General features: G+C 41.1%; 1 non-coding gene across 1 annotated transcript; it reads left to right on the top strand.

The window, feature by feature from the left end:
- Nucleotides 1–18,312: 18,312 nt before the first annotated feature.
- On the top strand, nt 18,313–18,419 carry LOC130021242 (U6 spliceosomal RNA). The gene has a single exon (XR_008792132.1). It is a non-coding gene; the product is annotated as a U6 spliceosomal RNA (small nuclear RNA).
- Nucleotides 18,420–27,451: the final 9,032 nt, after the last annotated feature.

Genomic DNA, 27,451 nt, shown 5'->3' with positions numbered 1-27,451 from the left:
TACAGTCATCTGTTGATGCGTGTTTAGGATGTTCCACGTGTTGGTTGCTGTGAAGAAAGACCCATGTGTCTTTTCATGCATACGATTTTATTGTATGTACAGTAACATGTAATTAAATTCCATGTTCTCCAAATAAAATTAATATAAAGTTTACATCATTCTTCCATGAATTTTCAGGACAATCTCACTTTAGGCCCACAATGCTTACATGCAAGACACTAAATTAGAAGTGAACTGCAACGAAGAGTTTGGCCCAAACTTTGCCAAGATCTGTGTGGTTTATAGCTTCTCTACCTGTAAAATTAGGTGATTATCTCTATCACTGTCAGAGTGACTCTCTCTGTAATATGTTTTTTTGCAATGAGAGTGTAGCTTTGAAAATTTATAAAATCAATGATCAAAGTCCATCAACAGTAGAAGTGTTTGCTGTGATGCAGCCACTTAAAGCTCTATGGTGCCATCTTTCAGTTGGAGAGCCTGAAAACTTTGGCCTCAGAGTCTCCTACAGCAAGGGATGCTTGAAGCCTCGATGAAATCTTATAAGGTTTCAAAAGCAGAGGGGAATGAAAACTGCACACCTGCCCTTCTTGGCTGCTTTCCTCCTGGTAAGCGCAATCCAGGAAATGTGAGCCTTTCTGCAGAGGAGTTCCAGGGTCCATCCTCCTGCTTCCTGGACATCACAGAGAGGTGGTAACACAAAGGTAATTTCTTGATTCCAGCTTTCTGATTCTTGGATCCCATGTGCTCATGGATACTCAAAGATAATTCCATTCCTCATTTTGACAGAGTTCATCTCAGAGAACCCAGCCTAGTAACACTCACTCAGGAGACTCTGTAGATCTTATTCCCTCTATTAAATGTTCCTCTCACCCCTAACGAACCCCCCGATACATTTAAAATACCTGTAGGATCTCCACTTAATTCACTAAGTAGACAATTCTCAAGTCTTCCTGGCCTTTCTTGATCCCAAGTTCCACAGTTTCTGGAAGCCAATTCACTTGAAACAGAAGTGGCTCTTAAAATATGCCTCATCCATGCCAGCGGTCAGCTTTGGATTTCACTGATCCTCATTTCATCGAGGCATGATTAAGAATATCCTCACTGGATTATAAGGAATTGAGGATAGTGTAAACCTAAAGTATAATTTTAGGCAAGCTGTACTTTTTTTGGGGGGGAGGGGGGTCACATCCGGCGATGTATAGGGGTTACTCCTGGCTCTGCACTCAGGAGTTACTCCTGGCAGTGCTCAGGGGGGACCGTATGAGATGCTGGAAATGGTACCTGGGTCAGCCGCATGCAAGGCAAACACCCAACCTGCTGTGCTATCGCTCCAGCCCCAAACTGCACTTTTGAAATTAAAGTATCGCCACCAGTCAGGAACAAAAGAGATGTGTGCTCATCTTCTCATCTCAGTGTCTGTTCATAGTAATTCCTGAGGATTGCAAGGAAGTTCCTTTCCGATGTTCTGTTCCATCATCTAGTTTCTAACCACCTGGAATTAGAGAACTCCCAGGGAAACAAGAGTACTTGAGTTTTCTTTGGGTAATAGTAGCATTGTAGCACTGAAACACCGTCCTCCCATTGTTCATCAGTTTGCTTGAGCGGGCACCAGTAATGTATCCATTGTGAGACTTGTTACTGTTTTGGCATATTGAATACGCCACGGGTAGCTTACCAGGCTCTGCCATGTAGGCAGGATACTCTTGGCAGCTTGCCGGGCTCTCTGAGAGGGCGGAGGAATCAAACCTGGAATGGCCACATGCAAGGCAAATGCCTTATCTGTTGTGCTATTACTCCAGTCCAGGTAACAGTAAGTTTTCTATTTTTCCTTAACAAGGAAGCTCAGGATATGTGGGATGATGGGATGAGCAGGATTCCTAGCAAAAGAGTCAATGAGAATCATTGTCTCTAGAAACTACCATATCCTCAGGAGCATCCTTCGCTATGGAAAAACAAAGCACTCAGGCAGAATTCTCATAATGGTCAAAGAGGTGGTCCTCAGGCTGCTGGAATTGTCATGGCTTGAGATTTCACAACCTATAGATGGCGAACTCCCAACTGGTGCCAATAGACCAGTGTCCTCTGCCATGCTGAAAGCAAGTATCCATTCTCCTGCAAAGCCTTACAGGAGAGAGGAAAGGAGAACACTCCAGATGGGAGATAGCAGGAGACCAGGTGATTCACACAAGCGATAGTGAGTTATCCAGGGATGATGGCAATTGTGTGGGAATTCTAGACTCCACTTGCAGTGTGCCATAGAAATGTTATGGTTTGTTGCACAACGGAAAGTGTCTTTGACTTACCAGGACACTTTAAATGAGATGAGTAGGGTACACTCTTCCTCCCTCTATGAAGACTCTGCAAGGAAAAGCTCCTCCTGATACAAAGAACACTGATAGCATAGGTAGAAAAGGGACTTTTGTTTGTTATCTAGATGGTAATCACACTTGTACCATCCTTGCTTCTTAAGCATCTGCAGAATCTTCAAGCATGTGATTCCCAGCTTGGAGTTAGAAAACTCTGGGAGAGGAGCTTTGGGTTTCTACAAGGCTGTCCCTATACCCTGTGTGTGAAAGTTTGAGTATCCTGAGGTTCAAGACTGTTGCTGCTTCTGCTCTGACTTCTTTCTCTCTTAATCTCTAACTCTTGGCAGCTCATTTTTGGTTTTCACACTTCATTGAACATCCCTAGTTATATAATTTACATAAACCATCCCACTTCTAAAGGCACAGAACTCACCTTCCTCTGGGCTCTCTAAGAGCTCCTCATGCCAACCGCTTGCTTGTAGACACTATCAGTGACCTTTGCACTGGGCTTTGATTCTTGGGGGACATGGAAATGTTGACTCTAGTTTTTTCCTCATATATTGAAGATCCTGCAGTTCAGTCTGTTCTCTCAGACTATGTGGTCCAAATGCATTAGAACACGTGTGAGATCTATTCTATATACCCCATAGAAGAGCTGAGATGGAGAGTAGGGGTTAGGCTTTGCAAAGTATGTTGTTCAGAGCCCCGAGAAACACTCTGAAGCAGCCCAGTGTTGTTAGATGGGAAAATACTTGGCAGAGAGTCTATAGACCTGTTCAAAATTTGGGCCGGGGCAGGCCACTCGTCACCTAAGAACCTTATATCCTGAAAGTCTAACTTGGACTCTGCAGTCAGGACAATATGAGAACATTTGGACCAATGAACATTTCTGAGGCCTGATATCTCATCATATCAGGAGCATAGAAAGAATTGAGTTTCCTTGTATCCTGTGAATGGTACCTAGATATTTATTTGTCAGCAAAAAAATTGTCAGATAATCAAACCAAATTAAGCCAAACAAAACAGAAGACATCATGCACCTTTAAGGTACCTCTAAACATCTATATCTTACTTTAGCTTTATTATGGGACATAGATGAGGAAATTGCTGAAGTGGCAATCTTCAAGGGAAAGGCAAAGGCAGGGTCTGGGATATGAAAATTCCCTAATTAGGGGGTCACAGAAATAGTACAGCAGGTATGGTGTTTTCCTTGCATGTTGTGGACCCAGGTTCACTCCCCAGCATCCCATATGGTAATCCTGAGCACCATCAGGAGTAATTCCTGAGTGAAAAGCCTGGAGTAAACCCTGAGTATCGCTGGAATCCAAAAGAGAAATTTCTCCAATTAGGACCCTAATTCATATTACAAAAATTTCAAAACACCCCCTCTATTGTCGTGTGTGTGTGTGTGTGTGTGTGTGTGTGTGTGTGTGTGTGTGTGTAGAACTATGTATTACAAAACACTACTAATATCCCAAGGTCTTTCTGTGGAGAACCTTTTTAACAATGGCCATAACTGTAAGAGTTTATACATAAACGGTGAGTTTTCTGAAACTATAGAATCTAAGTCAACAATTCTAAATGTGTCAAACTGTACATACCTACTGACAAATTTCAAACAGAATGATCACTTCATAACATGAATGCACCTACCAGTTCAATCTGGAGATTTCATCTGTCCCACTAGTACGACATATAGATTTTTATTATTACAACTCTACAGTGATGATCAATACATTTCCCCTTTTTTTCAAAGTGCTATTTCTTGGCAAGACTTTTTTTAAACAAATAAACATCTTTCACCAAACAGAATTGATTTTTATTTTGTATTACACTCCAAGAAGGTGCAATTTCTAAAGTTGGCATCTTGATGAGAACATAGGCTTGAATTTGAGCCCTTCACTTCCTCAGACTGCTTTAATATTTATTACCTCATTTTAATTTTGATTCACACAGCAACTCTATAAAGCGGGTACTGCTATCTCCTTTATTTCACAGATTTGAGAGTTGGACAATAGAAGGAACAGGTCCAAGGCTTCCTGAGCTCATGAGAGCAAAGCTGATATTGTAAGTGAGTTTTCTCAGACTTAACACTCCGTTCACTCTCCACCATTCCCCTCCCAAATAAATGTTATCATGAAACTCTGCTTGGAACAACAAAGGTGTTTTTTTTTTAATTTTTATTAGTGAAACACCATGAGGTACAGCTGTAGACTTACAGATTTTTGTGCTTGAGTTTCAGTTATCCAATGATCGGGTTCCCATCCCTCCACCAGTGCCCATTCTCCACCACCCCTGATCCCAGCATCCCTCCACACCCCCCATCCTCCCAACAACAAAGGTTTTAAATAGGAAACCTCAGACTTAAAATCACCAGGAAAGATTCTCTCCTCTGCATTCCTTTTCACTAGCTACCAAAAAATGGCTACAAAGCCAAGAAATAATCCAGTGCACACTGAGCAGGACCTTGAAAAATCTGAAAGATGGTGATTAGAGTTGCGGAGGTAAAGGGAAGAAAAGCGGGTCACCTCCTCGCTTCTTGAAACCTCCCAGCCATGATTCATGTTTCCAAGAACATAATATAAGCCGAAGCTCAGACCCTAGACTTCTGCAGAGAAGCCATATAATCTTCCAAACCATGGTCATAAATCTGTAGAAGTCAGAGATCAGCAGGAGAAACCAAAATTTTGAACACTAAATTATCAAATGATCACAGCCGGTCATCTCCCACATTCCTAGAGTTAGAGGAGATATATTGTGCATTTTTTAAGCCAACATCTTAAAGTTAACATGACCTGGTGATAACTGCTATTTATGCATATAGCTCTCAAATTATGGGGCACAAAAATTACACACATGCAAGAAAATAAAGAAGCAAGTGTTGGTATTTGTACATAGAAAGGAAAAGATAAACAGGAATCAAAAGAAAGGTGTGTCCAAAGAGAGGAAGGAATTGACAGAAGAATACCATTTGCCAGTAGAAATAGCAAGTTATTTATATCTAAGGTTGGAGCATAAATGCACCTTCCAGCCTCCTTCTTTGTATCTGCTTCACAGCTGCCTAAAATTTTTCCACAGTCGTATTAAGCCCCAGAGTCATTCCATTTTCTCGGAAATACAGGGCCTCATAAGAATCTGAGACTTTAAAAGCAGTGAATGGAGCTTCAAGGAAGCTGTATATATTAGTTCTGAACGTGTCCAGTTCCAAGGAACAGAAAAATAACTCAGTCTGCTGAAGTGTAATGGGCCCACATTACCAGGGAGTTCATAGGAATAATGGGAAAGAATAGTCACTATTTCTCTTTCTCTCTCTCTCTCTCTCTCTCTCTCCTCTCTCCATCTCTCACATACACACACTCACACACACACACATGCACACACACACACTGCTTTGCATATATTGACCTCATGACATGCCCTTTTTCCTTATAGCAACTTTCTCATTAGTGAGCATGGACCAAGGATGCTGGAGAAGAAGGTTAATCAACTTTACCACAGCTAACAATCTGAAACAGGAGAGAGAATGTGCCTCTGTATAAAATCTTATTTAAAAAATTCATTCACTTGGTTTAAACCTCACAGGCATGCCCAATGTCCAGGCTGGTCACTGGGACCAAGGGAAAGGAGCACCGTGATTCATCAGGCCATGATCACATGGTCACATCTAGGAACTAGGGTCACTGCAGTTGTCCATACCACCAGAGTCAAATACAATAATCCCCGAGAAAATATCCTCCTTCCATTACAAGAGGGAATGAGGCTATCAGAATAGGATTGTATGAAAGAATTCAGAAAATAACAAGTATTTTCTATAAGACAGAGTAAATATGTGGTTCCTTCTGATTTTTCCAATTCCTGCTTGCTGATAGAAAGTCAATGACTGAGAAATTAACGCAAGAAGCTTACAACTGTATTGCACTCTATATTGTTCATTTGTTCACTTCCCATGAAAGAAAATCCAAGAGACTATTCAATTAGACTTCTGCTGAAAACTAAGAGTTGTCAATTTTTGGTGTCAGAGTATTCATTAGTATCCTACTCTGCAGAAATTTCACTTGTGGGTTCACAAGAAAAATTAAACTCTGACTCTGCCATGAAAGATGTCTTTTTGTTTAGAATACACAGGTGAGCCTTCATAACTAAGGGAGGTTTTATCATTCTTCAGTGTATTACAAACACACCAGGCTGCTGGCAAATCAGGGACTTAGATAGAATGTAAGAACTGGGAGAAGAATTGCTTACTTTGATCACATTCTTCATAGATTTATCCCTTGAAAGAATTTTTAATGCAATCAAATATTAGAAACAGCATCTTAAAAAGAATTCAAGTCTAAGAGTTAAAGTCAGCATCTCAGACAAAGAAAGAAAGTCTTCAAGGTATGACATCAACTTTATCTGCTAGGTCTCTGGGGAACTAATTGGCCCCTGGCCTCAAGTCCTGCCTATAAGAAGCTGTTCATTCCTCTGAACCAATTCTAAGTTGGTTCTGGAAAAGTGAGACGAGAATTAAGATCATTATGTGGATACTGAAAGGAGAACACCCACAGAAAAGAAAATCTAGGAAGAGTTCAATTCATCTGAATTAATAGAGATGAGCATTTATTTTTTGTTTAAATTGACCCTGTAATTGTTTCTACTTTTTCCCCTCATGAGGTATGTGGCAATCTAACCTCCAGGGCTTGTCCATTTGCAACAAGAAAGAACTCAGCATGGCTGAGACGCCCTATGCCACTCACCCATGCAGGTCACACCATTGATTCTCTCGCAGAGACCAGCCATATGGATTGATTTAGCAGCATTTCGCTGGCTGCCTAGAGACATGGCTTGAGTCATCCTGGATAAATTACTTAACTCTCTACTACAAAAAGAAAAAAAAATGCTTTCTTGCACAGCAGTAGCAATTAATGTTCAACATGTTTATGGAGTTTAATAATATACGGCCCAGCACCGATCTCGGTATGCAATACCATTCTCTTGCGAAGGAGACTTAGGTGGTGCCATCAACATACAAGACACGGATGATTGATTCATCAATAACTGAGCCTGGCCTTATTACAGCAAACAAATTAGACACTGTGAAATATATTGCCATATAGACAGGACTTCCTTCTCTTCAAATATACGTCATAATTGATAGCAGTGACCTTTTGGCAACACTGAAAAACAGCTTGCAATTAATAGGCTCCCATTTCTTTTCAGTGGCTGCACACGGAAGTGGTTGTGGAAGGTTTGACCATCTCTGTGAAGTGGGGCAAAATCTACCCAACATCTTCCCGGGAAAGTGTCAGCCAAGAAAGTAGGCCATTTTTTTCATCCAATTCATTCGAGAATAACACAGAAAGGAAAGCAAAAGAGTCACTTCTATGTACCACACACTGTTCAAGGAGCTGAGGATAGAACAGGGGAAGAAAACCAAATGCCCCCTCCCCCCACTCACAATCCCTGCAAGTAGAGAATGACAGTGGGCCTGCAAACAAGCACATAAAATACTGTCAAGTTCTTAAAGGTACCATGCTGGAGATAAAATAGAGTTCTCTGGGATTGGTGTATTTTTAAATGACAAATAGGGATTTTCACAATAGGTGATATTTTATGTACTCAGCATCCACACAATTAAATAATCCCTGGTGTAACTAACACTCTGTTACTTTTATGCTCTCCCTTCTTTCCTTCTGTGAATGCTTTAAGATGCCAGTTCTGAAGAGGGATGGGTATTGTTAGCAATTCAACCATTTAAAAGGACTTAACACTTTAAAAAGAACTATTAGGGAGTTCTATAATAACCAAGATTCACACTCACTAAAAATATGTCTTTTCTAATACAAAGGGGAAAAGCCAGAAATGATCCTGTATCAAAAAAAAAAAAAAACCTACCCGTAATAGTAAAATAGTTCCAGGGAATATCAGAGTCATGAAATAGCTCACTAGATGTATGTTCATCGAACTATTCATGGAGCATAAGCTTTCTAGGACACCTCATTTTCCTGAAGATTGTGTTATCACTGTAGAATGATTTAGATGATGACTACGCAGAAGTCAGAGCTCATCTTTAATGTGATTGTTCAAAAATGTTCATTCCATGAAAAAGACTCCTTGAAGCTGAAATATATAACTCACTGAGGCAAGAGTCCTCACATGATTTCTTTGGAATCCATTTTCAGTTTTTCACTGATTTTAGACATTACTTTGCCCTTTCATACACGAAGTAAGAATATTCTAACTAGGCTTTATGATTCTCCTGCCCCTCCCACTAGTAAAGTGTCACATCTGGGTGGGTTATTGTGCTTGTCTCTCTGTCACAGATGATTTATCTGCACTGAAAACTCTTCTCTCCGCCTCCCATAACAATACCACTTTCACTCCTGTGAACCCCGGGTCCCTGTGGGGAAGGAGAGGAGAGGTGTGAGGGCAATGCTGAATCCTCTGCATATATGTCTGCTACCCATGGGAATGAACCCTTTCAAGTCACCACCTCGTCTATGAATGTCATGGTCTTACAGCAGTCTCAGCAATACAAAGGTGAGACAGCCCTGCATCCTTTCCCCAGGGAGCACACACTGAAAAAAGGCATCTTGGGGTGATTCTGTTGTGAAACCTCATGGAGTGTCATCTCACAAACCCAGTCAGTGTAGCCTGTTCCACACCTATATTAGGCGACAGTGTATTGGGACCAGCATCTTCAATGAGGTTCATCATTTGGCTGGACGGTGATTACGGGACATGTCTGTCTGATGAAAGGAAGAGAAGCTTACGTTCACGACACTGTGGGTAGTTTCTTTTTTTTTTCTACCTCTACTTGTGTCCAGTGTGAAGTGGTCTCCGGAGCCTGTTCAGTCCCCAGGCCCTCCAATCACCCTCTGCTGTTCTGCTGTGGATCAAGAAGAAGCTGACTTCCAGGTTGTCCTCACTATGCTGATATCCAACTTCTCATCAAAGAGAACAAATGGGAAGAGAATAGAAGATTGGGAGGGTGGCAGGAACCTATGGAGCCTGTTTCTGTGTTTCTGGGCATCACTGTAAGGAAGTCAGGTCTGACCAGGGAGTCCCTCCTTGGTTCTTGCTTCTATCTAGAGATCCCAACTGTTTGGTTCTGGCAACACTAGAAGGAGCAGCAATGTCCCGCCCATGCTATGCTCTGATTTGCCCCCTTGTTTCCCACTCCGCCTCAACTTTTCCAGTGTCTGTACAACCAATTCCCCAAATTCAAAGTCCCATGCTTTTGAGGTTTGGAGATTCTTGGATATTTGGATTGGACGGTAATTGATGGATTTTCAGTTTCTATTTCTATTGAGCATCTCCTTAGTGTATGAAAGGGGGTGCTACATGCCAGGAGAGCTACAGTGTATGGTATTGTTTCTGCCCCCAGGGAGAGCTGAGTCAAGTGACGAGATAATTTTGAGGGCTTGTGGCAAGCATACGTGATCTTATAACAGGGTCAAGCCCAGGGCTCTGGGAAAACTGAGCTGGGCTCACTAACTGGGTCTGAGTCTTAGGGAAGGTTCCTAGAGGAGATGATGGTTGAGTTGAACCCTGAAGAATGAGTTAGACAGCTAAACGTTTGCTCCAAGGACCTTTAGCTAGAGGGAGAAGCATGAATGACTGACTGCACTAAAGAATGAACTCAAATACCCTGTGTTTCTGGGGTTGGGATTAACATGGCAGAAGGGGATAGATAAGAACGGAAGCAGGAAGGAACCACTAAACTCAGTACATAAGGACAAAGACAGAAAAGGAATTCAGTGCCATAAGATAGGGGAAGAACTCTCTTCAGGGCACAATGAGGAGTAATGGGTGATTTTTAATACGCTGGAACCACACATTCACATTTTCCAGTAATAATTTAGATAGATCACTTGAACTACACTGTAGCAAACTACCTTTGTAAAAGAAGCAAGCTTAAGAAAATGTACAATATTACCAGAACCAGATCTTACTAATAATTCAATTCAGCCTACCAGCAATGAGCCCCTGAATTCAGCCTCCCTGAATATGCTGGGAGAAACTGGGTTATGAAATCCTGTGAGACATTTCCTAACAATCCTTGACATTCGTTCATGGGGAACTTCAAAGCTTATCAGGAGGGGCCTGGAGTGATGGTACAGTGGGTAGGGCTTTTGTCTTGCACACTGCTGACACAGTTTCTATCCCCTGTACCCCAAATGGTCCCCTGAGCCCACCAGAAGTGATCCCTGAGCACAAAACCAGGAGTAATCCCTGAGCACTTCCAGACGTGGCCAAAGGAAAAACACAAAAAGAAGAAAAAAACTCTATCAGGAAATGTTAAAAGCATCTCATAACGCTCATAAAAATCCCAAGTCAGATATCATTATCCTCATTTTTCAATGTTGATGGTGTTAGAGTATGCCCAATGTCATGTAATGAGTAATAATTAAACCCAGAAGTTTTCTGGTTGCAGAATTTAATTATTTTCTGCTTCCATTTGTATGATAAGATGCATAGGTGTCCCCAAAAGTTTCATTATCAGTAGCTAGAAAAAAATGTGCAAAGGACTCCCATGTATATAAGCATCAGACTGTCTCAGAATGAGTGCAGACTCCATATGAGGCATGGACATTAGTGTGCATCTGTGTGTAGGTATATTTTAAGTACTGCTCTTAGGGATGATTCTAGTTCCTTAGGGAGTTGAGAGTAATCACAGGTAATTGACTCAATTTCTCTGGACTGGGACTGGCAGAAGATAGTAGGTTGTAGCCAGCAGAATTCAATCAAGATTTGAATTAACCTTTCTATCCTTCCCCCAACATAACAGGTGTGTGAAGATAGGATATTCTCCAAAAAAGGGGGGTACTGGACCAATATTTGATGAAAAGTATATATGGAGTCAGAAAAATAATTACTTTTTCTATTGAGTGACCCTTGAGTCCCTCTGGAAGAGGGCTATTGGTCAAAATTCTGAAAACTATCACTCCACAATTGGGAGGTGATGATGTATTGTCCACCCACAGTAATTTTGCCTTCAAGAGGAACAGGCTTGCTTCCTGGTGTTCCAGATAATTAAGTCTCCTCTGGCTAACAAGGTCACCTTCTTATGACAAAATGCTAATGAGTGGACAGTGATGCTAACTCCCCATCACCAGTAGGGATTAAATGGGAACAATACATTGGAACAGAGGAGATTAAAAACCCAAAGCTTACCTCCCAAACTGTCATCCCCCTTGAAATTCTTTCCCTTTTGACTCACTCCTTCCCCTCTCCTGGGAGAGCCCTACCCTCCCAACCCCCCCACGCCCAAAGAACAGGCAAGTTGGAACAGTTTGTACATCTCTATAATTTAAAGTCAGCGATTTACAGATTTATTTCCACTCCTAAAGACTCCCATCAGTCACAGGAATGCATTTGGGCAGCTATGGCACTGCCCACATTTGAGAATCACTTTTTAACTTTTATGGGCATGCATTTAGGCTTCACATCTTTGTTATAAATAAACTCCCTATCATGGCAGGGGGTGGAAGTACCAACAGTTCTGGAATGATATCACTTGCTTCTGAACCATATGTGCCTTGAGGATGTTTGTGTAAATAAGATTCTAACTGACTGAAAGCTCTGTGAAGTACAGGGACATTTTCTGTCTTATCAGCTTCATCATCACTACCATCTAGTACATCCACTGGCCCATAACCGGCACCCAATAAATGATAATAGCTAGCATTTATCAAGCGTGGACTGTGTTTCAAGCACTGTTGTAAGAGATTTGCACACACATAATCTCATTTCATCCTCAAAGCCCTACTACAAGTGAGGTAGTATTGTCTCTATGATCTATAAAATCTAAACTAGGTAAAAGGTAAAGGCCCTCCCGTTGATCATTGATTTGCTCGAGTGGGCCCAGTAACGTCTCCATTGGAGACTTTGTTGTTACTGTGTTTGGCATACCAAATACGTCATGGGGAGCTTGCCAGGCTCTGCCGTGTGGGCGAGATACTCTCGGTAGCTTGCCGGGCTCTCCGAGAGGGGAGGAGGAATCGAACTCGGGTCGGCCATGTTGGCTGCGTGCAAGGCAAACGCCCTACCACTGTGCTATCGCTCCATTTATATAAAACCAAAAGCATAGACCAGTCATGTGATTTGCCATCTAACTTAGATATCATTAGCAAAGAACTTGGGATTTAACTCTTGGCCATATGGACAAAGAGCTAGTGCTTATAACCACTAGGTAGTACTCACAGTCATCACTTAAGTGACTGAGCATCCAAACATATAAAGGGAGATATTTTGAGTACTTTCCTCCTTCCAGCCTACCCTCATGTAAGTCAAATATTACACTCTGTCCAGGCAACCATCTTTAAATGAGATCTACTCCAATGCTTTACTAGTCATTTTGGTTGCCTTATTGTCTCTTGTATGAACTCACAGTGGCTCTCTTCCCCAGGGTCCGTGCCCTAGACAGTACTCAAAGTTAAATGAATTAAAACAAGGGTCTTGCCATTTTTAGCAAAGCCAGCATCTTCTTTCAGTATGGTTGCATTTCACAAGTGTCTTGGGAATAATATTCAAGCCAAGGTCTGATAAAAAAAAAAAATCTTCCGAATATAAAATTTCCACCTCTTCAAATATCTGCTCATATTTCTCATTAGAAAAAAAATCCAGAGGGCAAAAATAAAGGTTCTCAGCTTGGACTGAATTTTGCACTGAACATTCCACATCTCCGAAGCACTGTGGTCTTTAAACGCATGTGTTTCTTTCATAATGGTTACCCAGGTGATTTCAGTCTCTCCAGAACATTCACCTTCAGATCCAGTTTTAAAAGAGATGATACCTCTGAAAAGCTGCTTGAGAGTTGAAAGCAGCCCCTCGACACTAAGAGGAAATGCTTATGAGGAAGAAAGATGCTTTTGACCTATATAGGAACATGTGGGACTAAAGGGATTACTACTCGTCAAGAGCCCTGCAAATAGCCAACTTTTCCAGAATTGAAGAGAAAATACAGAAACATTATTCGTAATGAATCCTAGACTCATGAGCCCACTTCTTTTTTTTTCCTAGCAAAATAAATGCCACATCACCCACCAAGCACATACCTGTAGTTTGATCTCACATTCCCTGTGCCATGAACTAATCTAAAGTCAGATGATCCTGGTAGATGTGTCTATAGAAAACTCCATGGCAGATATAAGAGAGGAGAAACAGGAGCACTGAGGCATGTGCCAGCTCCATCTCTGAGGTTACTCTTGCCCTCGTGACTCTGTTCCTGCCTATCACTCTCTCCTGCTGAAGTATTAGAGGTCCCAAACCCACTCATTTCTTTCTATCTCCTACCATCCTTGAATCCAAATCGCTATCACCTCTTTTCTTGACTGGTGAAGCAACTTCTAACTTATAGTTTCTCTGGTTCTGTGATTTTTCCTTAGAACAGACCCTATTCGCATTTCATAAAATTCACCTATTTGGGTCAGAAAGATAGTAGAGTAGTTATGGTGTTTGCTTTGCATATGCCAACCTGGGTTCAATCCCCAGGCACCATATATGATCCCCAGGACCTACTAGGATCCTTAAGCACAGAGCCGGGGTAAGCCCTGAGCAAAGCTGGTATGGCCCTAAACCTAAATGAAATCAAATAAGTGTATAATAAAATCCACCCATATAAAGGGCACAATTCAGTAGGATCTAGTATTTTCAGAGTTCTGTACTCATCATCAACCATCCCATTTTAGAATATTTTCATCACCTCATAAAGAAATACCCTACCCATTGGAAGTTACTATCCATTTTTACTCCCACACTCCCAGTCCAAGAAAACCACTAATCTACTTAGCTCTCTTGGTCTCCCCATGAAATATTACCGCACGTTGTCTTTTTTGACTGAATTCTTTAACACAACACAATGTTTTTGAGATCCGTCCAAGTTGGGGCATGCATCACACTCTTTTTTATTGTTCAGTGGTATTCCTGTGTGTGATTATGGCTCATTTTGTTTTTTGTATCCACAAACCGCTGGGCACTGAGAACACTTTTACATTTTGGTGCTTATGAACAATGCTACCATGAACATCTGTGCGCAAATTTTTGTATAGACATATGCTTTCATTTTTCTTGGATAGATATCAAGAAGAGAAATTGCCAGGTCATATGACAACTCTCTTTAACTTCTTGAGAAACTGCCAAGCTGTTTTTCCAAAGGGGTTTCACCATTTTACTTTCCCAGTGAACAAATGTCTGCGGGTTTGGCTTCCGTTTCTCTGCATTTTCACTGCCACTTGTTATTCTGTGTCATCTTCGTTATAGCTATCCTGGTGTGAAGTGGGATCTCATTGTGATTTGCATTTTTATGTCTGGCTAGAAAAGTTAAGTTTCTTTCATGTGTGGGTTGGTCACTTGTATACTATCTTTGGAGAAAAATCTATCCTGATCCTTTGCCCATTTTTTAATTGGATTGTTTGTCATTTTGATATTGAGTTGTAAGAGTTCTTGCTATATTTAGATGCTCATCCCTTCTAAGGCATGTGCTTTGCAAACATTTTCTTCCACTCTGTGGGTTGCCTTTTCACATTCTTGACAAGTTTTTAATTTTGATGAAATCTAATTTATCTCTTTTTTTCTTTTTTTCCACTGGAGACTTTGGTGGTATAAAGGTTTAAAAAATCATTCTCGAATCCAGTCATGAAGATTTATTTCTATGATTTTTTCCTGAGTTTTATAGTTTCAGCACTTATATTTCAGTTTATGATCCATTTTGAGTTAAATTTTATGTATGGGATAAGGAAAGATTCCAAATTCATAGTTTTCCACATGAATATGTGACTAGTCCAGCATCATTTGTTAAAGTGGTTCTTTTTTTGATCTACTGAATTTGTTCAACAAGAGTTGAAAATAAATTGACAACAAATAAAAAGGTGTATTTCTGAACTCTAAATTTCTATTTATTAATATACATGCCTATTTTTGTCCAGTCCACATTATAGACTTTTCTATGAATGAAGACATTTTTGTAGTTAAGAAATATGCCAGCCACACATGCTAGGGGAAAAGGAAGCTCAGATAGAGAAGGGAGCACCAAATAAAGGGTGTTGGGAGGATCCTCCCAGATTGGGAGAAGCATGCTGAAAGTAGACTATAGACCAAACATGACTGCCACTCAATGCCTCTCTTGCAAACCACAGGACCCAAAAGGAGAGTGAGAGAACAAAAGGGAATGCCCTGCCACAGAGGCAGGGTGGGATGGGGGGACGAGGGGTGGGTAGGATGGTGGGATCCGTGGTGGTGGAGGATGGGTGCTGGTGGAGGGATGGGTACTTGATCATTGTATAACTGTATAACATTCAATTCCTTTCAGTTATTTGGAACAATATGCACAACCCTACTCTGCCCACTAACCCGATCTACTTCCATTTTTTATATCCTGTTTCTAAGCTTATTTCTGTTCTTAATTTTTCTAGGCCCCTTTCCACCCCAGGAGCGTGGGCCTCGGCTTCTCCCTAAAACATTCAGCCTGGAGTCTCTTTCTTCTGGTCATTGAAGAGTAGATCTGTTTATCACCCAGTCTTAGTTCCAGTTCAGACTTCCTAACTGGATTTGTGACATTGATCCTTCATCAACCTAGAAAAGTCTATCGACAGCTCAAAATTGTGCTTTAGGCAGCGAAAATACTGTATTTGAAGTAAGTAAAGTAAAGTAAAGTAAAGGCCCTCCCGTTGATCATCAATTTGCTCGAGCGGGCCCAGTAACGTCTCCATTGGAGACTTTGTTGTTACTGTGTCTGGCATATCGAATACTCTCGGTAGCTTGCCGGGCTCTCCGAGTATTTGAATTAGGGATGAAAAATTGGAGATTTCTTAAGCCATTATGTTAAAAGGTATCCTGAATTTCTTCATGACCTAAAACTTTAGTATATATGGGATGGATAGAAACCTGCTTTGTAAAGAAGTTCTTCTATTTAGTGTTTCTGCTTACAGCAGTACCACAGTCAACACTATGTTGTGTAACAGGAGGAGTACTGGGAAATATTTTCCCTTCTTCTAAGTCCCCCCACATCTGCCCTATTCATCCAATGGGGGTGGGGAGTTACAGTGCTATTGAACTTAACACATCTTTCTGCATGTCTTCAACCAAAACCTGAGAGACGTAGCTGAGCTCTAGAAAGTTAGAGTCAACCATGTGCCATCTTTCCAGAAATCCTATAAAATATCAGAGACACCATGAGCCTATATTTTTCTAAAACCACAATGAGCATGTTTACAGAAGCGGTGCAATACCTATGAGTCAGAAAACATACTTCAGGCAGGCCTAAGAGAATGTCAAGGGCAAAGGAATTCATTCTAAAGCTAAAGAAAATGGACACACTGGCTCCCAAATACAAAAAAGAAAAAAAAGAAAGCTGCAACATCTCAAAATAACTGCATGGTTCAATTAAAGGGCTATAAATATATTATGTAATAAACTAGCCAACTCTAACTCAAAGAAAATTAATTCAATGTGAAATGACACCTTCAAATGTGGAATGTGTCGAGAGAGATCGTATTTGGATGGTCTTAAATGTCTTACAATATCTTCAACACCCCAAACCATCTCCCACCCAAACCTACCCCACCCCAGCCAAACATTACATGTGATATAAGGTTTTAATAAGTTCTCTTTTAGAGTCATAAAGGACTTGGAAATGCAAATGCAGAAGGCCAGTTCACTTCAAGATAGGAAACCAAAGGAATCTCTTGCCCTTGGTGCTTACAAATCCAACATGGATTGGGGAAGACATCAGGAGGATGACTTGAGAGGACCCTCGTAAGAACTGAAACCTATATTCTAAGTCCAGAATTAGGTTCAGTGTGAGTATGATAAAATTATTTGAAGAATAATTAGTTCGATAATGAGTCTGCAGGTGAGAAGCAGCTGTTTTGCTCCTGGGCTCAGGGTCACTGTATCTGCTGTGTGAAGAGTCAGCAGTAATTAGAAGAACCTGTGGTGCTGAACTAAATTAAAATTTTTCAAACCGTTACTCACTGTATGATATAATTTTGTTTCATGTTCCCAGGATAAGGAAACTCGAATTAAGTCTCTATTCATTACAGAAAATAGGCTAACTAATTTAAGGCTATGAGCTATCTGTTTGTCGATGCTATTGAATGGCTCCCATCTACTGTACCAGATCATTCCGCACTCAAATAAATGACAGTTGATTATATGCCAATGGTTTATTTATTAGCACTCGATTGTACTGAACTCCGAAAATGGAATGGGTCTCAGTGGACCTTCCTGCATGCTATTTTTCTGAAAATAAAATATTGATGTAATTGGATTTCCCACCCACAGTGGTCCTCAGATTCACAGATGAGATCCTTTTAAGCGAAAATTGGGAAGTGAAGAAATTGTGATAATCACTGAGCAAACTGATCCATTTCAGGATACTTGGGTAAGATTTAATTTAGCTGCCCTGAAATCCAAGGACACCTCTGAGTGGTGTCTTTATAAAACTTAGAGATTATTGTAGGAGCCAAGGTAAAGTCAGAAATGGGGGTGAATCACCAGTGCATCTTTAAAATCAAAAGAAGAAGCCATCCAGAAATTTTCAAGACCATATTGTTTTGATACCATACCAGCTGGTTGGTTGAATTCACGTAACAAGGAAAATGCTGTCCTTCTCTCCCAGGAGGGAGCATAACAGAACACATGCCATAACGATGCGACCAGACCCCATGCCAGGCTCTTTCATTTGGGGCGCCCCAGAGGGGGGAAAGTGAGAACCCTTCCTGCTCCAAGGGACCCAACCCCTGCAGTCCAAAATCTCCAGAACTCAACTGCCACAATGCCCATAGCTGCTCTCCACGTGCTCGGCCCATGCCTCAGCCTCATCCAGGAGTGAACCTATTCCCAGACCACATGGTCTCAAATGTGGGTGCGTGACAGCTCATACCTTACACCACTCATACTTCAAAGAGTACTGTACCACATTTGATGGGGTTCAAAGTAAGAGGCAACCAATCTTAGAGGGATATATTTTTTTACAGATAAATGTTATATATATATATATATTAGTATATATATATTAGTATATGTGCTTGCTTCGGCAGCACATATACTAAAATTGGAACAATACAGAGAAGATTAACATGGCCCCTGCACAAGGATGACACCCAGATTCGTGAAGCGTTCCATATATATATATATATATATATATATATATATATATAAGCACACAAGTTTCAACCTTTAACAACATGTTAGTGATCTCTTATAGAAGGGCTTAATTACCCCTGGGTGAAATACAACAATCTTCATACTCTTTCCTCTAAGAAAACTTCTTTGTAGCATTTTCAGAAATGGAACGATAGCACAGTGGTAGGGCGTTTGCCTTGCACGCGACCAACATGGCCGACCCAAGTTCGATTCCTCCGCCCCTCTCGGAGAGCCCGGCAAGCTACCGAGAGTATCTCGCCCGCACGGCAGAGCCTGGCAAGCTCCCCGTGATGTATCCGATATGCCAAACACAGTAACAACAAAGTCTCCAATGGAGACGTTACTGGGCCCGCTCGAGCAAATCGAAGATCAACGGGAGGGCCTTTACTTTACTTACTTTACTTTACTTCATAACAAACAATACAAAATACATTAGTTCCATTCTGTTTGGGGGCAGGGTTGTGGTTCAGGATGGAAATATGGTAGTGGGAAGGTGTAATGTTGGTGGGACTGGTATTTAAATATTAAATGTAATCAAATATTGTGAACTACTTTTTAAGTTTTTTAAAAAAAAATTACACACAAAAATATAAACTAAGAAAAATGCTGCAAGACCAGTTGGACCAGTTGTTCTGTACTTCTTAGCGGAAAAAAAATTAATTTATTCCTTTAATCTTTGCTTTTTGAGCTGGGCTCTTTCCTACAGAATAGACAAAGCTTTAATTACAACCTTCAAGAAGCCAGTTTCCCTAATGTGGCTGTGTGAGCAGGGCTAAAATGCTTGTGTCTCAAGACAGCTCACCCCAGTGGAATATCTTCTCTCTGTTTTCTTTATTCATCTACCATTGGGTTCATGTTGGGAAAGCAGTGATCTTGCCTGATTTTTATCAAATGCCACAGTCCCTGACTCAATCCAACTTGAACAACTGAAATACCTTCTTTCAGCAGCATTCAAAAGGCAGCATTCGCAACAGCAACATGAAAGAGACTCAAATCCCTCCTGAAGTATCCCATCATTCCTAGAACAAGATAAACAACTCCCAGGAGAATTGAACTTCTTTGCATCAGGACAATTAAGTTTCTGGTCTTTAACAAAAGTCACACCCTCACAAGAAAGGGATTGGTCAAATGGCGCCCCCAAGAGGTTATTCAGAGATCTGCCGGGTTTTTCCATTAAAGAAAACAAAAATAGTTTCCCCTACCAATTTCAGTCCCCTAGACAACATATCTCCACGCTGGGGCTGTATTTTCTGAAATGATATCAGAAGTGGCTTGTAAATTGGATTATATTTTAAATACACCGAGCAGCCTGAGAATTAAAGCATTTTGTTTTGTTTTGTTTTGTAAAGCAAACAAAACCTTGATTTATCTTTTCTGTGAATTTGAATTTAAATTAGGTTTCCTGAGGGAAGTTTACACCTGGCGATGCTCAGGACTGACTCCTGGCTCTACACTCACTAATCACTCCTGGCTGTGCTCTGGGGACTAAATGGAGTGCCAGGGATCGAACCAGGGTCGATAGTGTGCAAGGCAAACATTCTACACTCTGTACGGCCTCCCAACATTTTAAAGAACGTGCTTTCACTCCTCATCGCACAAGGAACCCCCAACACACATAGCAATGTCGACAAGAAAAGAAGGTTCAGAGGCAGAAAAACTGGGTCTTGATGTAGGCAGGATAGAGAAGGCCTCCTCCCAAGGCAATGGCAAAAGCCAATCTTGCAGAAAACAGGAAAAGCAGGAACTAAGGCCTGATAAGACCTTGAGGAGCAAGGGGACCCTGTGGAAATTAGCCCTCCCCATGAAGAAAATTCCTCAAATACCCTAACTTTAGTGATTCAGCCCAAAGAAGACCATCACCATTCCCAACTCCCCTGGTAACCAACTTAGCAATGGACTTTTACCTAGGTACAAGTCCACATGGGGGCAGTTGGAGAAACCCTATAAAGGCCACCTTGAACGAAGGAAGTGCACGCATGGACTCCCCTATCCCATGTGCTGCTTGCGCCCACATGGCCGAGCACATGCGGTGCCTGAGTACATGTGGTGCCCTCATCTCCCCTCTTGAGATTTGTACAATCATCTTGTCATGTCTAATGCTCATGTGTGTAGGGGCTCTCTCCGCCCTTGGAGAAGCCCGGGTTCTCTCTAGAGTGGGTTATTCTCTCTCTCTCTCTCTCTCTCTCTCTCTCTCTCTCTCTCTCTTCCTCCACACCTTAAAAAACCCTCCAAATTAAATCTATTTACTTCACTGCTTGTCTACTCCTGAAATTCCTTTCTGAGAGGCAAGACAAAAACCCAGTAACCCTGGGTCCCGGGTGGCAGAGGCGGTTGGGGAGAAAGTGACTGTCTTTCTGCTTCACATAAGTCACCCATGGGTGGGGCCCACTGACATCAGACTGAGTGCAGCATTTTCTCTCATCTGCTAGATAACTTTATTTGGACTTCAGTCATCTCATTCAATGAAGAAATGATTATTTCTACTTTCCAAATCTTCAAGAAATTAAGTATAATTTTTTCCACGTGAGAGTGTTTTTAGAATTGGTGCTATACAATAAAATTGCTGTTGTTAATAAGAAGCAGAGTGTGAAAGAGATTAGCATTGTTTGACCCACTATTGAGGGAACGGGCATTGCCACACTAATCCATCAAACCCTAGGGATAAGATAACTCTCCTGTCCCCATATTCCCTTTGGATGTTTCATCAAAACTAAGTTCAGCAGGAGTCTCCCTCTGCAGAAGCAATATACCTCCATATTTCTGGATATGCACAAAGATGTAGACTTCTGGGATATTATTAAATTAGCACACAAAGGAGTCCCTTGTGTTTCCTGGGGCAAATAAAGGGAAATCTAACTTCACGTTTAAAGCGTGTTAGTAGTTCATTTCTTTTTCTCTGGGGATTTCTATGCACTTTTTTTTATAGTAAAGAGGTAATTGGTAGATTTTTTTTTTTTACATTTCATTTTGCCCTCTTGATCGATGGAAAATTTTAAGTCTAGTGGGCAGGTAGGCATCCAAATGGCAATGAGGGCAGATGAGGGAATTTAAACAAATTAGTACACCATGAGTCAAATATTAACAAGCAAACTAAATTTATTTCCTCAATTGTATTCTTTAAAAAATAAACCAACACCTTATAAATGTCTGAATGAGGCTGTGTAAAGGCATTTTTGAAGCCACTTAATTGGAGAACAATGGCTAGTAAAAGAGATCTAAAATTAGTTTCTTTAACTAGGCCTCCCCAAGAAATGGTAAAAACATTGCAGGGTGGGGGGAGAAGAGAGATGGTGGGTGTCTCCCCACTGCTTTCTCCTCCACATCCTTAAAACGCCAGTTTCAACAGAAAGATACCTAACCTGCATGGACCACTTTTCTCCATCAACAAAAGGAGGAAGTGGGCTTGATTAAATTTTCAAACCTAAGCAATACAAATGATTAGTTACCAGTTCTTATCCCAAACTAGGTTATCTGTTATCAATAAAATTCATTAGATTACAAACTGAATATTAGTACAAACTCAAAGGAGTTTAGCCTGTGAAGGATGGGAGGACATTTGAATAAACCATTGGTGACCTGGTTATATCAGTCTCTTGAACTTGAGCGATAGCACAGCGGTAGGGCGTTTGCCTTGCATGCAGCCAACATGGCCGACCCGAGTTCGATTCCTCTGCCCCTCTCGGAGAGCCCAGCAAGCTACCGAGAGTATCTCGCCCACACAGCAGAGCCTGGCAAGCCGCCCGTGATGTATTCGATATGCCAAACACAGTAACAACAAAATCTCCAATGGAGACGTTACTGGGCCCACTCGAGCAAATCGATGATCAATGGGAGGGCCTTTACCTTTACCTTTACCTTTGAACTTGAGAATCAGGACCTGACCTGTATGAACTCAATGACAAGTGACAAAACCTAATCTGAGGACTCCAGATTTCCAAACGTGAGTAAGGAGTCAACTCATCTGGGTTTGACACTGGTAAGACCCTGATTTGGTACATTTGTGCTGTACCCTCCATCCCAGTTCATTATTCCCATGGTGTTTTCCCTGCAACAAGAAGAGTCTGGTGTTTCTAATTTCTGTGATCATTTATGAGGTACTTACATCCACATTATCAGATTGGACAGGGATTTTGCACAATTTACAGGGAATAAATCATTTCGCAAGAGTCAAGTAATGGCCTCATGGTTAACATTATAAATAGTGAAACTTAGTTCAGAATTATTTTAGAAAGGGGTCCCAATGGTTAGACCACTTGGCCTTTATATTTTAAATTAGGGGATTCTATTACATTCTCAAATGTGAATATGAAGGTCAGAGAGATAGCACAAATATTCAGCTGCCTTGTATGCAGCTGATTCAGGTTTTATTCCTGCACCATATATGATCTCCTAAGTGCTGTTTTGAGTAATGCCTGAGCCCAAAGCCAAGAGTCATCCCCAAGTACCATTATGTGTGCCATGGATATGTTGCCCCACAATATTTAGCATTATTTGGAGAAAATAGTACACATTCACTTTATCCTTTCTAAATTATCTGAATCTAAGTTACTCCCAAGAGCCTTCACACACATTCCCACCAAGTAAACAATTTAACCCCAATCTTTTCTTTCCCTTTAATTGTTCAACGTCTTAGTAGAGTCCCAAGACTACCCTCATGAAAAATAAGAGTGACTAAATAGCAATATCCTCACCCAACCCCCAGACAGTAGACACTCTATTTGAGTCTGGGGTTCTGTGAATAAATTTATCCCTACATCCTACCCCAGCTTTGTTCTCCTCCCAAACACCCCCTGGTGCCTACTTTTCCTTTCTTACAATAACTGGTCTGGAGTGATAGCACAGCGGGTAAGGCATTTGCCTTGCACGCGGCCAACACAGCCAACCCGAGTTCCATTCCTTCGCCCCTCTCGGGGAGCCTGGCAAGCTACCGAGAGTATCTCAACTGCATGGCAAAGCCTGGCAAGCTCCCCGTGACGTATTTGATATGCCAAATACAGTAACAACAAGTCTCACAATGGAGATGTTACTGGGCCCAAGCAAATCGATGAACAACGAGAGGACAGTGCTATAGTGCTACCATAACTGCTTCAATTCTGCTTTGAATCTTGGTTCTGTGACTCTTAAGCTCATTCGTTGATTTTGAACTGCTGTTTGAATCCTGCTGCTTCTCCTTGCTGTTTCTAGTGCCCCAAAGTCTCCACATCTTAGAGAGACCTTCTAGATATTTTATAGAAGGAGATATTATAAAAAAAAAAAAAAAAAAGGCAAGATACTCTCTGCTACCCGTGACGTATTCAATATGCCAAACACAGTAACAACAAGGCTCACAATGGAGACGTTACTGGGCCCGCTCAAGCAAAACAATGGACAATGGGAGGACAGTGCTACAGTGCTACTCTCTGCCGACAACAACCACAGTACCACTTGATGTTTGGATTTCAAGAGCCCTATCTACATACCTCTCCAAGTTCAAAGATCCCTTCCAATTGAGGGGGTAAAAAGTGCTTCCTGTAAAAAGACTGTTGGAGGACAAAAGTTAAGTCAGAAACTGTCACTTGGGATGGCAGACTTTTTTGAGCCGGTAGTTCATACCCCTCTATTCAGACCTCGGGGTTCAGACCTTGAATCATGTGTCTAGAACTAAAAGAACTGAACAGAATTTGCTGAAGCCTTCATTCATAAACTACTCCCCATCAATCAGAATTTCCAAATTCATTCCAATGGGATTTTCAAGTACCTAGGATACTGTCCTTGTGCATTGGCACACACACACGACTCACTGTTCTAATCTCCACAAAAATGTCAAATCCTCAGTCCCTAAACACTTTGAATACAGACACTGAAGAACAAGACTCATTTCTTCCTTCCTAGTCTTTGCCTCAGTGCCTTTGCCACTACTTGAGCACATGCAAAATGTTTTTCTTCTTTACCAACTAACTTCTCTCACTTGAGTGGGAGTTCCATGAGGGACAAAGCTTTGTCAAGTTTATTCCAAGTTCACACAAGTTATTTGGAGTCTTCTGGCACCTAGGAGACTTTCAGCCAATGTTTGTTAATAAGTGAGCCAATGAAGGATGATTAGCTATGTATAAATGAATCTACCATTAAAGCTTCTCTTATTAAGCACAAGTTATAGATTGTGCCACTATCCTCCCATTGTTCATGGATTTGCTCGAGCAGGCCCAGTAACGTCTCCATTGGAGACTTTGTTGTTACTGTGTGTGGCGTATCGAATACATCACGGGTAGCTTGTCAGGCTCTGCTATGCGGACGAGATACTCTCGGTAGCTTGCTGGGCTCTCCGAGAGGGGCGGAGGAATCGAACTTGGGTCGGCCATGTTGGCTGCATGCAAGGCAAATGCCCTACCGCTGTGCTATCGCTCCAGCCCAAGTTATAGATTATCACAGAGATATTTAAAAGCTAAGTTTTTGTTCAGGTGAAGCTGAATAGAAAACTCTATATATAACAGAAAACTCTATATATAACACAGAAAATAAAATATTGATAAAAAGCTAAAGCTAAGTGGACGGCAATGGCAGGCATGCAGTTACTTCTTGCTCATGGAGACTCATTTAATGATCTTACTCATTCTTATCGGTTGTGAATTACCATCAGCTCTATTTTATAGATTAGAAAACTGAGGCTTGGGATAATTAAAAGTCTTGTCCAGACTGCTATAAACCAGCAAGTCAGAAGACAAAGTTGTAAAACAATTCTTACTCTCACCCTATCAGATGTTTGAAATCATGTTCTCAAAGGACTGCATGTTCTCTGAATTCCTGGGGAATCTTTCCTGAATAAGCTAACATTAAGTTGATATTTTCAGAGCTTATTTGAATAAGGTTAGAATAGCTTATTGTAGTATTTAATAATTAATTGCTGTAGGTATATGAAGAGTGATGTTTCCTTAATGAAAACTTTCAGGGTGATATTATAATGTTAATATTCTCAGAAAGTACTCATATGACATGGACCTCAATGTTAATGGGAAAAAATGTATTCATATTTTCTTCACAGCTAATTCTTGAAAGCCAACATATTTAAGAACCTTCATTGAGGCAAAGTTCTATTATATGAGAAGTAGCTGCTTGGCAGTGGTGATGAATTTAATAAATCAGGAAAATGTTCATTTCAAAGGAAATTTTTGCAAAGGACTCAAAAATATTGCTTTCTTCTGTTTTCCTGACAAATACTAAGAACCTTTTGGCAGCTGTGGGAAGCCAGAGTAAATAAGAATGTTCTTTCTGCATTATTTGGAGATTGGTATTGTGTTACCAGTTTGTTCCTTTTTATTAGAAGAACCCAGAGATTTTAATAGAAGAACCCATAGAAGAATCACAGCTACAGGGCATGTGGTTGAGAACAGTGGAATGTCACTTTCACCAAACCATGCTATCTCAGAGTTGCCTGATTCTCAGATGGCTTCCCCAAACAGGTCCAGGACAAGGAAAGAAACAGTGGAATGTCACAGGTCCAGGACAAGGAAAGAAACAGTGGAATGTCACTTTCACCAAACCATGTTATCTCAGAGTTGCCTGATTCTCAGATGGCTTCCCCAAACAGGTCCAGGACAAGGAAAGATAGACAAACAGATATATTTAAAGATACAGGGCATACGTCAGTCCATAAAATACTCTGACTTCAAACTCTAGCTTTGCATAGAGTCCAGCCTCCCTTAATTCTGATGAACTGATTTCAAACCCTCTCTCAGATTCCCTAAGGACTTCTACCTATGTTTCTGCTTTTCTTAGCAAATTAGACAACTGAAAAATATTGGCATGTGTCTGACTATCCAGACTTTAAGGCTACGATTATGGTTTCAGAGACACAGACTGACCTGTCCCCAGTACAAAGACTCTGGCTCTAATTTAGATTCCTGTTCACCCCCCCAGATCCAGTCCACTCCCACACACTTGACTGTAGCTCTTTTCTAGAACCCAACTGGCAAAATCCTACTGGAATATTGACTTCAAAGCCAAATTTTCTCAGTTTGCTATCTATATATTCCAATTAAAGATCATGCTCATAATTTTCAAACAATTGCTCCATTTCTGTCACCTGTAATTCTTACCCAGATTTACATAGCTACATATATATACATATATATATATATATACATATATATATATAGCTACTTGAATAGTTTCTCAAAACCCCTTTGAGAAGTAGGGAAAAAAGTGAACCTACTTTATATCAGACCATAGATGCAATAACTACTGGTCAGGCCAATTATGAGAAGTCAATACTTCAAAGAAAATATCAAATAAATTAATTCCTATTAGGCCAAAAATACAAACACAAATTAAATAAATAAATAATATAAATAAATATATTATTTACTTCACTGTACCACTGTCACTGTTCATCGATTTCCTCGAGCAGGCACCAGTAACATCTCTTTTGTCCTAGCCCTGAGATTTTAGAAAGTGCCACATTGGAGGCTGTTTCAGGGTCAGGAGAATGAGACCCATCATTGTTACTGGGTTTTGGCGTATTGAATATACCACAGGGGGTTTGCCAGACTCTGCCGTGTGGGGCAGGATACTTTTGGTAGCTTGCCAGGTTCTCCAGAGTAAGGACTAGATAATAAGATGCCGTGTGGCCACGCACTTCCAGGAGCTGGGTTTTATAGTCTCTGGGTCTTGGCTGTTGATGGGATTACACGGTGTCAGGGCAGTTGGTGGGTATAACACCTACATACTGGAAGATGGAGGATCTGGATGAAGGAGGCCCAGTCCCAATCCAAGCAGACTTGGAGACCTACGCCCCAGGTCCCACACACCTGGGTTCCTTTGCCAGTTCCTTCATGCATGAAGATCCCCCATCTTCCAGTATGTAGACGTTATACCCACCAACTGCCCCTGGTGACGTGTAATCCAATCAATGACCAAGGTCCAAAAACTATAAAACCCAGCTCCCAGAAGATAACAGTGCAGAGTCTCCTGCCTCCTCGCCTGGCTGTCCTCACCGGGACCCCTTGGAGGAGAGTGGGTTGAGTTTCCCTCCCCACCCCAAA

This window comes from Sorex fumeus, unplaced genomic scaffold, assembly GCF_029834395.1.
Source record: "Sorex fumeus unplaced genomic scaffold, SorFum_2.1 ptg000014l, whole genome shotgun sequence".
NCBI lineage: Eukaryota > Metazoa > Chordata > Mammalia > Eulipotyphla > Soricidae > Sorex > Sorex fumeus.
The sequence above is the reverse complement of the archived record's forward strand: the minus strand, read 5'-3'. Positions and strand labels throughout refer to the sequence as shown.